We start from the raw sequence: 13,767 nt of genomic DNA, 5'->3' as shown, positions 1-13,767 counted from the left end.
CTGAATCAAGATTCCCCACTACTGGAAACATCTTCTTTACATTAACCTGTCAAGCTTCCTCAGAATCTTGTAGATTTATAGAGGAGATTTTACTGTTTGCACCGATACAAATATCTCCCAGATCTAGTTCCAAATCTTGTGTTAAATGAGAAAAAAGCTTCTCGCTGAATCCTCTGCTTCATGGCTGCACCTCATGCCAAACATTGCAAACCCCTCTTGCATCTTCCATCCTGATATTTTTCTCTACAACACTTTGATATGAAGCTGCACAACTAACGTGAATAAAGTTTTTGATGGTAAAACTGTTTTCAATCTCTCGGGGAACTGAGCCACATTGACACACACAGAGGAAAACAGACAGACATATACACTGAGAGTTACAGAGGGCAAGGGTTTGTCTCTAAGGAGAGGCAAACACCCAGAAAGCAAGAAGGGCATCAGCCTGGCTCCGTTTTTGTTCCATTTCGGACTGGAAATTTCGTGAATGCTTTCATCAATTAACGGAAATAGCTCCCGAGTTTCTCGATGGATTTGATTCAACGTAACTGATAATTAACTCTGTAGACACAGAGTTAAAAGCAGAAATAATGAGATGCGGAAACCCCAATGGATTTGAACTCCATCGCCTTATCCACTCAGCGACGATGACTGGTCCTATGGATAGTTTAATGTTGTTGGTATTTGAGCACAGATGGCTGCAGCAAAGAAGGAGGGCATTCGGCCCATTGTGTCCGTGCTGGCTGTCTGGAAGAGCAACTCAAGTACTTCCACTACTGTGCATTCTCACAAAATCAATTAATATTTGTTTTGCTTCTCCTCCTTCTTCCAGTTAAAATTAAACCCAATACACTCCCACATTCACTTTGTGCTGGCACTTTTTCGTCAGAAGAGAGCACCCAAAGTGACTCAGGTGAACCACCTATAACTTTGACAGCGGTTCCACAGAGACTGAAATCTGAATCCAGCACCTGAGGCCGTTCGGCCAGTATACCACGCTCAACCTGCTGTTTTCCATCCCCTTGATGGTATTTACACTGACATAGAACATTGACAGGATCAAAAAACGAACAGGAATTGGCCATTCGCCCCCTCGAGCCTCCTCCTCCAGTTCATAAGATCAAGGTGGATCCCAATCTCAACACGAATTTCCCACCCTATCCTGATGCCCTTTCGTTCCCTTAAAGACCAAAAATCTAAACATCTCAGCCTTCAATATACTCATCGGCTGAGGATCCACAGACCTCTCGGCTCATAACGTTCATTAACATTTGAGTGAAGAAATGTCTCCTCACCTCAGTCCTAAACGGCTGACACATTATCTGGAGAATGTGAGCCCAGTTCTAGACGCTCCAGCCGTGGGGAAACAGCCTCTTAGCATGTTTACTGTCAAGCTGGCTCAGAATGTCGGACTGTTCAATGAGATCACCTCTCATTATTCTAAACTCCAGTGAGAACAGACTCATCTCACTTAATCTCTCCTCCTAGGACAACCGTCTCATCTCAGGAATCATTCAAGTGAATTTTGGTTGCGCACAGACAGCGAGAGAATAGAGGGAACAAAGAGCACAAGAGTGAACAGAGATAGAGACACAGACAGAGGGACTAAGAGAGTGAAGGAGAGCGAGACAGGTATACAGGGAAAAAGAGGGACAGATAGAGACAGAGAGTGGAGTAGACACTGAAAGGTACAGATACACTTCACCATTCCATATGATTGTTAATCTAGATTGACAGTCAGAAAGAAAGAAGAGAAAGAAAGCTTTACATTTAAGCAGTGCCTTTCACCAACTCATAAAAACGGGAGGCGTTTTACAGCCAATGAAATCTTGCTGAAGTGCAGTCAATGTTGTAAACTAATGACAGAGAGAGTTTGATAAAAGTTATTCATTTAGCAGATGACAATATACGACTTTAAGAATTCCATTTCAATGTAGAACCTTTCTTTCTATATCTCTAAACATTTCATTGTTTGTTTGATGCAGATTCAAAACATGTAAACCTGCAGCTGAGTGAATAAATTTCACCTCGAATCGTCGAAGAAACAGGGACAAAGCATCCCATTTCTATCAGGTCATCTCTCAGCCTTCTCTTTTCCAGAGAAAAGGGTTTCAGGCTGTTCAGCCTTTCCTGGTGATTATAACCTATCCGTTCCTGTAACATTTATGATGGAACTTTTATTTTCCTGTTCCTTGCGACACCTGACAGCAATGTAAACAGTTCCTATTGTCCGAGTGATTTGAGTTTGGACTATTTGTTTTTAGAAACTTATTTTCTCGATGTGTCCATTGCCTTAGCCACTCGACCACAAGGTCTCGGTGTCTGCCTGTTTAATTGTTGCTCAGTGACAATTCCCATCATTCTCCACTTTGTACCGCCCCTACCCTTAGAAGCTGAAAAGTCGCCAGTCAAAAAAAGAAAGGAAACCTGTCTTGTATATTTTAAATCCGCTCCTTTTGTTCTCTGTACCATCTTAATATGAAGCTACACAATTAACGTGAATAATGTTTGGATGGTAAAAATGGGGAACTGAACCATGTTGACACACACACAAGAACACACACAGACCGAGAGTGACAGGAAGCAAGTCTCTAAGGAAAGACAAACACCCAGAAAGCAAGTATGACACCAACCTCGCACTGCTTTTCTTCCATTTCTAGCTATAACTTTTGTGAATCCTTGCAGACGAATGGAATTAGAGAACGCTGGGGAAATTGGGTCAGGGAAACTTTGTTAATTGTCACACGCTGATGCAGAGGCACTGCAGAAGCTCCTTCACCTATTTCAATATTGTTTTTCTTAACTCAGAGTTTTCAAAAGGGAATTGGACAATGACTTGCAAGGGAGTAAAAAAAACGGTTATGGAAAGAGGCAACGAAATTGAGATTAACGGGAAAGCTCTTTGTACAAAATGGACACCGATATGATTGCCCGAATGGCCTCTTACTGCGCTGTGCCATTTGATGATGACATTGTTGATCAGTCTGTCTCCAGCATTCCTAATGAGAACAGCCGAATTCCATTTCTTCAAAACAAAGACCCAAAGTGCTGCTGCATGACGTCACCACTTTAACATTTTAGTGAAGCCCATTGGGCCTTTGTGCAGTTTCCTGTTTCTGTGGTGCAGCGATTTTAATGCTTACCTACCACGAAAATAAGTGACATCTGATAAATTCAATCCCAGGCGAGAGTGTGCAATGCGCTGAAATCAATTCATTTTGCTCACCACAAGTGTGAACAGTTTCTGTTTGCTAGACCACCACTTGTCTAGGGAGCTTCCATTAACTTTATGTAGTGGTAGTACTGTAGCTAATGAAGTTTAGTTGAGGTGTAATTATAGCTTATTGAAAACTTTTCCCAATACCCCGCTCTAGTGACTTGCAACAAAGTTACTATTAACAATTTTTTATAGTTTCTTTGGAGACTTTTTACATATATAAAAAGATAGTAAAATAAACCCAGAGGATTCTGTTCATATTCAGCAGGCAAAGCAGCATTTGTGAAGAGCTGAGCTTTTCAGTATTTAATGGTTGTGTTGATTGAACTCTGTCAGTGCTGGGGTTGCTAATGCTGTTCAGACATTTTCATGAAATTGATTCGGCAACACTTGTATCACTAAATATTTTCTTACCATTTACATGTTGCTGCATTTCCCTGATTGAGATTCAGTGGGAGTGTTGCTCCTTTCATTGATTTATGAAGCTGTCCCCCTGCTGCCATTTAGCTTCTAATTAGAAAACAATTACATCTCCCATGTACTTACATCTAACCCATTAGAAACCTATTAAGTTATTGGATTCAAACAAGCCCATCAACTATTTGCTCTTCCTCAGCCCAGCAGCGAGTGAGACAGGGAAAAATAGAAAGCAGCAATTATTTGCTCTCCAACAGCCAGCAGGGAAAAGTGGCAATTTCCCTTTCAATCAGCGGGTTACTGGCCATCTCTGGGATGCAGATACTGCAACAGGGGCCAAGTCTCCCACAAGCACGGGCTTAGGAAATCGCAGGTAGATGATATCCCATTCACAAAACCTCCGAGCAGGATTTACAGAATGCAAGAGTGAGTTAGTCACATATAAAAGTAACACACCACTTTCTAAATCTTTTCATTGGATGTGTTAATTTCAGCTTAAGTCCTGCTCGTGGGAAAATGGTTGAAAGAGAGATTGGGAAATCAAAGCTTGAAACCATAGTCCTCTCTCCCACTGCAATACTGATCCTTCTAACATACAGGCATTTGGGGGAAATGATGAGTTTGAAGTCTCAGATTAGCTCCCTCTTTATATAATTAGATGGATCTAGAAGCACTGGAGAAGATGCAAGAAAGGTTTACTGGAATTATCCTAAAATTGGAAATTTATCTCATTCAAAAGAGATTGAACAGGTTAAAAAGCCTTTCTGTGGAGAAAAGGGTGAGGGCTGATCTCAGCAAAGCCATTAATTTTGGAAAGGGGTTTGGAAGATGTTTCCATTTGCAGATAGACAAGAATCAATGTAAATTAGTCACCAATAAATCCAATGTCCAATTCAGGGGCAACGTCTTTAACCAGAGATAAAAGCAGAAAATGATGGAAATACTCAGCATATTTGGGAATTTCTGAGTTATGTTTTCAGGTCTGTGCACTGATTCAGTACAGTTCAGCTGAAAAGTTACAGACCTGAAATTAAAACTATGTTCCTCTCTCCACAGATGCTACCAGAGCTGTTTTAGTTCCAAAATATTGCCTTTATTTCAGAGTTGTAGCATTGCCTTTCTCTTTTCTTTGAGTAGAAAATAGAACTCATTGCCAGAAGGATTAGAGATCTAAGTCTGAGCTGGAAAATCCTGTGTAAAGTCACACTGCAAAAACATCATTCACCAGCTGAATGTGGAAATGGATTCCCTCAATCACCTCATTAGTTGACACAGCAGCAGTCACATCTGATGGAGAAAACTCTGCAAAGGGATTTTCTCAGTTTGGCCACGTGTTCACAATCCAACTTTAAAAGATCAAAGGATTTAATTTGCAACAGTCACGTTCTGACTGACAAGGCAGAGTTTAAATGCTCGGCATATGGAAGGAAAAATCACTTCTTCACTCGGACTGCTGAGAATCAAGTGAATTCACCTCTAACTGCAAGGGCTTGTTCTGCTGGTAATTACACACAGGACAGAACTTCTTTGGAAGCCCGTGTACTTTGACTGTTCTATTCATCGAATTAATAATTTCAACTTTTATCTGTAAGCGTCCGATGATCAGCTGAACATGAAACATAATTTTACATGCAAGAATATCAATCTCCAATGGCGTACCTTTCACCCAGCATTCAGAGCGGGGCAAAAGGTGTCGTATCCAGAACGCTAAGGCAGTGCGCATGCGCATTGCGGAGTGTAATTGGCACCTGTGTATTGCGGTCTCGGACCTGAGCATGCGCAGTGCTGTCCTGAGACCAGAGTCAGAGAACTGATGAGCAAATGTCGACTGCAGCAGCCAAACAGTGTTAGTGGGTAATAAATTATAAAGATTTTCCTTTTCCCACCTATTTCCATTGTATAAAAAAAAAACCCACTAGAGCTATACCTTGAGTGCCCTACCATCCATTCTTAATTAGCACATTCGTTTAGATAATATCACCAACTTTAACTTTAACACCTATGTGTTCTATTGTACTATTGTCGTTGACATCTTTTGATGATCTGCTCCTATCACTGCTTGTTTGTCCCTACAACCACACCACCCCCCTCCACCTCTCTGTCTCTCTATCTCCCCGCCCCCCACACACACACCTTAAACCAGCTTATATTTCAACTCTTTCTTGGACTCGAACTCAAGTTCTGTTGAAGGGTCATGAGGACTCGAAACGTCAACTCTTTTCTTCTCCGCCGATGCTGCCAGACCTGCTGAGTTTTTCCAGGTAATTCTGTTTTTGTTTTGGATTTCCAGCATCCGCAGTTTTTTTGCTTTTATCTCAGTGTTAGTGGGTGGGCGGGAGGAATGGAGCCAGCGGATTGGGCTGGGAGGCTTCGTAAACACTTGGTACAGGCCGCAGAGCCTAAATAAGAAACTGCCGGTCCCGCGTTTGCAGCGAACAGACCGGAAATGGCTGGGACTCTCCCTCTGCTCGGCCCGGGGCAGCGGCTGTGCAGCGGGGCGCATGCGCGGTCATCCTGGTCCAGGTAGCAGGAGGAGAGAATGTTGTGAATTTCTATCCGGGACTGACAGGGATGGATTTTTCTTATAATCTCCTTTAACAGGATGTTGAATGGGAAGGATTTGGAGACGGGAAACTCAACCCAAACATCACATTAAGATCTGACAGAGTCACTCGATTCATCAGGACCTGAATATTATCGGCCTCTGAGTGCAAGCACTGAGTTCCGGATTGTTCAATCACTCACTGTGTAAAGTTTTTTCCTCACATCCCCCCTATGGATCTTGCCTCAAATCTTAAGTCTGTGTCCGTAAACCTTTTCTGATCAACTAATGTGAACATCTTCATCTATTTTATCTCAACCTATCATAAACTTATACACCACCATCAAACCTCCCCTCAATCCACTTTACTCCAAGGAGAACAACCCCAGTTTCTCCAAACTAACCTTACAACTAAAATCCCTCATCCCTGACCCTGGTAAATCTCCTCTGTACTTTCTCAAGGACTCTCACATCTTTCACAATGTGTGGTGATCACTGGTTTGCATAGACCCAGATGTTCTGTGTTCGTGTCTATGACATCATCACACATCGACAATTACACGGTGACATCATCACACATCAACAATTACACGGTGACATCACCCCGCTCCCCGGGTAATTCCTCAACTGGGACATTTTTCTCTGACTCCAGTGCTTTTGTTATCTTTCCAGCTGCGAGATCCAGCAAGAGATTTTAAATTTTAAAACCGTAATTATTTCAGAGTTGAGTATTTTTGACTATTCTCTGTTGTCTATGAGAGATTTAATGGCTCTGGGGCTGGTGTGACTCCTTTACTATGGATCTGAATCCATGTCCATCTATTGCTCTGTTTCATCCGCTGCCCTCCCTGTTCACCTCTCTGCCATTGTCTAACTTTCTCTGTCTCTAACAATGAGTGTATTTTAACTATGTTTAGGATTTTACTGTTCTTTCTGCCAACTGTGTCTAAATGAGGTTTCCACTGCTGCGCATCCCCTGACCATGTGCTGCTGGCTCACCAGCTTTATCTTCCTACAGTATCTTTCAGGAGTTGTTTTTCCTGCGGTATAGTCCATCTCTCTTCCACTTTAGTGCCTAAGTTGACCATCAGATTCTGCCCACCCTAAAATGGTAATTAATTAATTCTATTGTGTAATAGAACATACCAGGGTATTTCACAGGAGTGTAGAAAGCAACATTTGACACTGAGCCACCTGAGAGATATCAGGGCAGATGCACAAAAGTTCACTGAAAGAGGTAAGTTTTATGGATTATCTTAATGGAGGAAAGTGAGGTAGAGAGATTTAGGGGGGGAAATTCCAGAGCTTATGGCCTTGGCAGCTGCTGGGGGAGACACGAAAGGGGGAGCAGTTAAAATCAGGAACACTGAGCAGGTCAGAATTAGAGAAGTGTAGATATCTCGGAGGGTTGTGAGGCTGGAGGAGATTACAGAGGTAGGGAGGGACAGACCATGGAGGGATTTGAAAACGAGGATGAGAAATTTAATATTGAGGTTCTCCTTAACCCAGAGCTTTGTAAGTCAGTGAGTACAGGGTTGATGGGTGAACCAGACTTGGTGCATGTAAGCAGAGTTCTGGGTTACAGGGAGGCTGAATGTGGGAGGCCGGCTGGGACTGTGTTCTGACATTTAAGTCTAGATGGAACAAAGGAATGGATGACAGGTTGAGCAATTACATACGGGGATATGTGGAGAGTGTGGGAAAGGACTTTGATCAGATTGAATGTTGGAGCAGGCTCGATGGGCTGAATGGCCTACTCCTGCTCCTATGTCCCATTGAATGCCTGGTTCAGCCTCAGACAGTTGTCAGGGAGGGTGATGGAGCCAGTGGTCAGGGAATGGAGTTTGTAGTGGGGACTGAAGACAATGGCTTCAGTCTTTGCAATATTGAAATGGAGGAAATTTCTGTTCATCCAGTACTGGATGTCAGACAAGTCAGGACGGTGTGTGACTTAGAGGGGATCTTGGAGGTGATGGTGTTCACATACACCTGCTATCCTGGTCCTTTAGCTGGTGGAAGTTGAGGTTTTTGGAGACTGTCAAAGTTCTTGTGGTGTTGTAGATATCCCTACACCCGCTGCCCCTCCCACCTCTCTCTCCCTCTCCTCCCACAGAGGCCAGAGTCTTGTGTAAGCTCAGACTGGGTGGCAGGTTCCCTTCCCTGAAGGACATTAGTGAATCAGTTGGGTTTTAGAACAATCCGGCAGTTTTCATGGTCACTTTTTCCTAGTGCCGGCCCCACAAATTACCAGATTCATTCAGCTCAATTTCACAACCTGTCTTTGTGTTTTTGTGGGTTTTCTCTCACTCCCTTTTTTCTGTTTTAAACCAGGATTTTAGAAGAGGAGGATTTGCAGTCAGGAAACTGAAACTAAACATCACATCAGGATCTGACAGAGTCGCCCAAATTATCATAACCTGGATATCATTGGATTTTGAACATGGAAGGAAAAGGCACTGTTCACAGTGGGGAGAAACCATGGAAATGTGGGGAGTGTGGGAAGGGATTCAGATACCCGTCTGAGCTGGAAACTCATCGCCGCACTCACACTGGGAGAGACCGTTCACCTGCTCTGATTATGGGAAAGGATTTGTTCATTTATGTGATCTGTTGAGACACCAGCGAGCTCACACTGGGGAGAGACCATTCACATGCTCAAAGTGTGGGAAGGGATTCACTCAGTCATCCCACTTGCTGAAGCACCAGCGAATTTATACTGGAGACAGGCCGTTCATCTGCCCTGTATGTGGGAAGGGATTCACTGTGTCCTCTGACCTAGTGAAGCACCAGCGAATTCACACTGAGGAGAAGCCATTCAGCTGCTCCAGGTGTGGGAAGGGATTCACCTGGTCATCCAACCTGATGAGACACCAGCGAGTTCACAAATAACAAACAGGATTCTGTTGTTAATCACATTCAGGACTGAACCATGTTCATTGGGCTCTGTTTCTGCTAATGTTAATGCTGTTTGGCATGCAAATAATCCTGTGTTATAGTATCACCAGGTTGGCACCTCATTTTTAGGTATGCCCGGTGCTACTCCTGGCATGCTCTCCTGCACTCTTCGTTAAACCAGCGTTGATCCCCTGGCTTGATGGTAATGGTAGAGTGGGGTATATGCTAGGCCATGAGGTGACAGGTTATGTTCGATTACAATTCTGCTGCTGATGGCCGACAATGCCTCATTGATGCCCAGTCTTGAGTTGCTAGATCTTTTCAAAATCTATCCCATTTAGCACAGGGGTAGTGCCACACAACGTGCTGGAGGGCATCTTCAATTTGAAGGTGGGACTTCATCTCCACAATGGTGTTCATTCCTACCGATACTGACATGAGCAGATGTATAAGCTCAGCAGGTCTGACAGCATCTGTGGAGCAGAACGCAGAGTTAACATTTCAAATCCATATGTTCTTCTTCAGAACGAAGGAAAAATAGAAATAAGGTGAAATATAAGCTGTTTGAGGGGGGTAGGACAGGTGGAGCTAGATAGATGGCCAGTGATAGGCAGAGGGACAGTGTGTCAGGAGATGGGGGCAGTGGCACACACATACTATACACGTTGCTCAGCTTCATAATCCACAACACTATTCCTGAGGTCCATGAGCTGCCTCACTTTCTTTCCCATTAATTCCATTTGCTGATCTATCAGTAATGGACTTGCTGCCATCTCGAACAAAACTGTTTTCACCACTAAGGCTCCACTGGTATTTAATAGTCTTCATGACATCATCGCACTGGGACTGGATGACATCATCGCACTGGGACTGGATGACATCATAAGAGTCCATTGTTTCTTAATGATCCACATCAATAACAAGAGGAAATATTAATAAACCTGAGCACATTATTTAGGCTGACACTCCAGGGTGACATTGAGGGACTGCTGCACTGTCAGAGACAGCATCCTTCAGATGGAACTTGTGGAGGCTCTGGTCACAATCTTCCAATCCTCCTTATATCGTAGTGGTGTCAAAGGACTGACAGATTGTAAATGTTACACCCCTGTTCAAAAACACAGCAATTCCAGGACAATCAGCTTCACATCAGTGGTGGGGAAAGGCTGGAGACAATAATCCAAGACAAAATCAATTAGCAGTTGGCAAGGTATCAGGTATTGTTTCCAGCATTTTCTGCTTTTAATACTGATACTTCCCTGGATCCCAAGGTGAAAAGAGGCTCTCTGGGAGATATGGGGAGCTGGGACTTGTCCATGAGGGTAACCAGAGGTCTGAGAACTGAAAGAATCTAGAGTTGGAAGGAGAAAAGATGCAAAAATGGAGCAGTCAGTAACAGGACATCAATTAGTCTCCTCTTATCCTGGAGAAATCAAGGACTCGACATTCTGAGAGTTTGAAACAAAGCTGGTTTATTTAACAAATATCAAGATATTAAACTCCAACCCAGTTACAGAGATTATCACCAGTAGAAATAAACCCCAACTGTCATAATGAACATGGTTCAGTTCTGGATGTGATTAACAGTGACAGTAACAGCAGAATCGAGAATATTAAGGGGAACAGAGGGTAAATAGAAATTATTTCCGCTGGTCAGACAGTCTAGGAATAGGTGGTATAGTCTAAAAGTTAGGACCAGACCCTTCAGGAGTGTCATTACATCTGATACATGACACAGAAAGAGGCCATTCAGCCCAGCCAGTCCATGCTGGTGTTTAAGCTCCACCAGAGCCTCCTCCCATCATTCCTCATCTAAATCTATCATTGTAACCATCTATTCCCCTCTGCTCTTGTGCTTGTCTAGCTTCCCCTTAAATAATATTAGATGTGATTCCACGATTAGACAACACATACTAAACAATCCTGACTGTGCTAAGAATTATACAAACAACCAATTGAAGATTATCAGTCGGTCTCAATGTGTGCCTCACTTACACTTGCTAGAAGCTACATATATTCACACACAGGGCCCTGTCCTTTGCACAACTAAATGAACACATCCACGTATTGCACCCTTTTCAACTAAACAAAAGCTATACGATTCACTTTAACCACTCCCAGTGGTAGCAAGTTCCACTTTCTCAACACTCTTTGGGTGAAGAAGTTTCTTCTGAATTCCCGATTGGATTTTTTGGTGACTATCCAATATTTATGGTCTCTAGTTATGCTCTTCCCCACAAGATGAAACATTCTCTCTCTTTCCACTCGATCAAAACCTCTCAGACACTGAATTGTAGAGTTCGTACCAAAGATCCATTTGGGATTGAAGGACAAGTTCAGAATCTTGTTGTAAACTAATTTCTGATGAGAGTTCCTGAATTATGGTGAAAGATCAGAGACAGCAGTTCTTAAAGGGACACTGCAGCCCTGAGAACACAATCAGCTATAGATCAGGATATTAAACTCCAGCCCAGTTACAGGGATTATTAACTTCAGCAGAAACAAACCACAACTGTCAGAATGAACATGGTTCAGCCCTGGATGTGATTAACAGCAGCAATAACAGCAGAATCCAACCCCTGAGGTCACTTGTGAATTTGCTGATGTCTGAGCAGGTGGGATGACTGAGTGAATCCCTTCCTGCACTTAGAGCAGGTGAACGGCCTCTCTCCAGTGTGAATTCGCTGGAGTTCACTGAGGTGGATCGAAGACCTGAACCTCTAACCACAGGAAGTACACTGGAACAGCCTCTCTCCAGTGTGAACTCACTGGTGCGTCAGTAGGTTGGATGACTGAATGAATTTCTTCCCACACTGTGAACAGCCTCTGCCCAATGTGAACTCGCTGGTGTACTTTGATGTTGAATGAAGACCTGAATCTCTTTTCACAGCAAGTGCAGCTGAATGGCCTCTCCTCAGTGTGAACTCGCTGGTTCGTCAGCAGGTGGAATAACCGATTAAATCCCTTCCCACATTCGGAGCAGGTGATTGGTCTCTCTCCAGTGTGAACTTGCTGATGTGTCAGCAGGTGGGATGACCGATTAATTCCCTTCCCATGCTCAGAGCAGATGAATGGTCTCTCTTCAGTGTGTATCTATTGGTGTGTCCGCAGGTTGGATAACTCAGTGAATCCCTTTCAACACTCGGAGCAGGTGAACGGCATTTCCCCAGTGTGATTGCATCAATGGTTTTCGAGTCGGGATGGACGATTGAATCCTTTCCCACAGTCCCCACATTTCCACAGTTTCTCCATGATGCATGTGTCCCTGTGTCTCTCCAGATTTGATGATCAGTTGGAGCCTCATCCACACACACGTGTACAGTTTCTCTCTGCTGTAAATGGTGTGATTTTTTTCAGGCTGCATAACTGGTTCAATCTCTCTCCACAGTCAGTTAACTGGAACACTCTCACTCGGGTGTGCGTGTCTCAGTGCTTTCCAGTCACACTGATATTTGAAATCTCCCACAAACAGAACAGACAAACATTTCTCCTTCCACATTCAATGATCGACTGTACTCAGGTCTTGATGAATCGAGTGACTCTGCCGGATCTTGATGTGATGTTCGGCTTGAGTTTCCTATCTGTAAATCATCTCTCCTGTAAAAGGAGTTTACAAAAACCATCACTGTAAGTACAGGATAGAAATTCAAAACAGACAATTCGAGTTATTTGGTACATGCTTTCCCCAAAAACGTGGTCCAATCAAACTGAAAGAAGCTCAGATCAGCAACAAAGTCCCAATAGAAGCAAAGGGAACCTTCCTATCTAAACCTGAATGTTGTTTCCAGTGTCTATGAGACACTCTGTACCCTGAGGTGCCCACCGGTTGTGTGAGATATCAAGCATACCGGTGGACACCGCATGTTCCCTCTCCATGGCCACCCGGGCATGGACAAGACTACGATGAGAGATTGGCAGCCAGTGTGACCACCCCCATGTGTGTCACCCATCCTGGATCGACAAATTCCTGTTTTTACCAGGCCCATGAACAGTTACACTCCCCCTTCACACTGGTCAGACAGAGATTAGGAGAGTGGGGCTGAAGTGTCACCAAACATTGAGGATGAGCCTCTTCAGGTAACTATACAGGGGCTGCAACCTCTCACCCTGAACATATACAAGACCCATGGACTCCTCCCGGCTGCAAACATCCTGCAGCCTGGGACTGGGTGAAGCTGCTCCAAACCAGGTGCAAGGATAGCTTTCCCCGGCACTAGGACCCGATGGGAACCGGGATCCGGAAGCCCCGCCCACTAATTGTTACATCACCACAGTGGCGACGCATGCGCCCTACTCCCCGCTGAAACAAAATGGCGGCCCCTAACCTGGTCCTGGTTTTATTTGAATTTATTTAATTCGTTCCTGGGATGTGCGCGTCACTGGCCAGGCCAGAATTTATTACCCATCCCTCGCTGCCCATTGCTGTGGGCTAGAGAGATAGAGCCGGAGATGCCAACCCGGGACCTTCACCAGGTGTTTAGAAACCTCCCCCCGTCCATCTCCCGGCTCCATCGCTCCCGCCGCGTTTCCACATCCTCACCGGCTGCAGATGTGGCCGAGGAGCTTCACTCCCCATCGTCATCACTGACACTGCGCATGCTCCAAACACTGTCCATCACTGCGCCTGCGCACCGCTCTCCAGTGGTGTGGATAGAGGACAGTCACCACCGCGGAGAATGCTGGGTAAAGGTACCGCCAT

General features: G+C 44.2%; 1 non-coding gene across 1 annotated transcript; it reads left to right on the top strand.

Annotated features, from left to right (window-relative positions):
• The first annotated feature begins 3,280 nt into the window (after nucleotides 1-3,280).
• Nucleotides 3,281-3,421, top strand: LOC121293451. The gene has a single exon (XR_005946530.1). It is a non-coding gene; the product is annotated as a U4 spliceosomal RNA (small nuclear RNA).
• Nucleotides 3,422-13,767: the final 10,346 nt, after the last annotated feature.

The sequence above is a fragment of the Carcharodon carcharias genome, chromosome 21 (assembly GCF_017639515.1).
Source record: "Carcharodon carcharias isolate sCarCar2 chromosome 21, sCarCar2.pri, whole genome shotgun sequence".
Lineage (NCBI taxonomy): Eukaryota > Metazoa > Chordata > Chondrichthyes > Lamniformes > Lamnidae > Carcharodon > Carcharodon carcharias.
The sequence above is the reverse complement of the archived record's forward strand: the minus strand, read 5'-3'. Positions and strand labels throughout refer to the sequence as shown.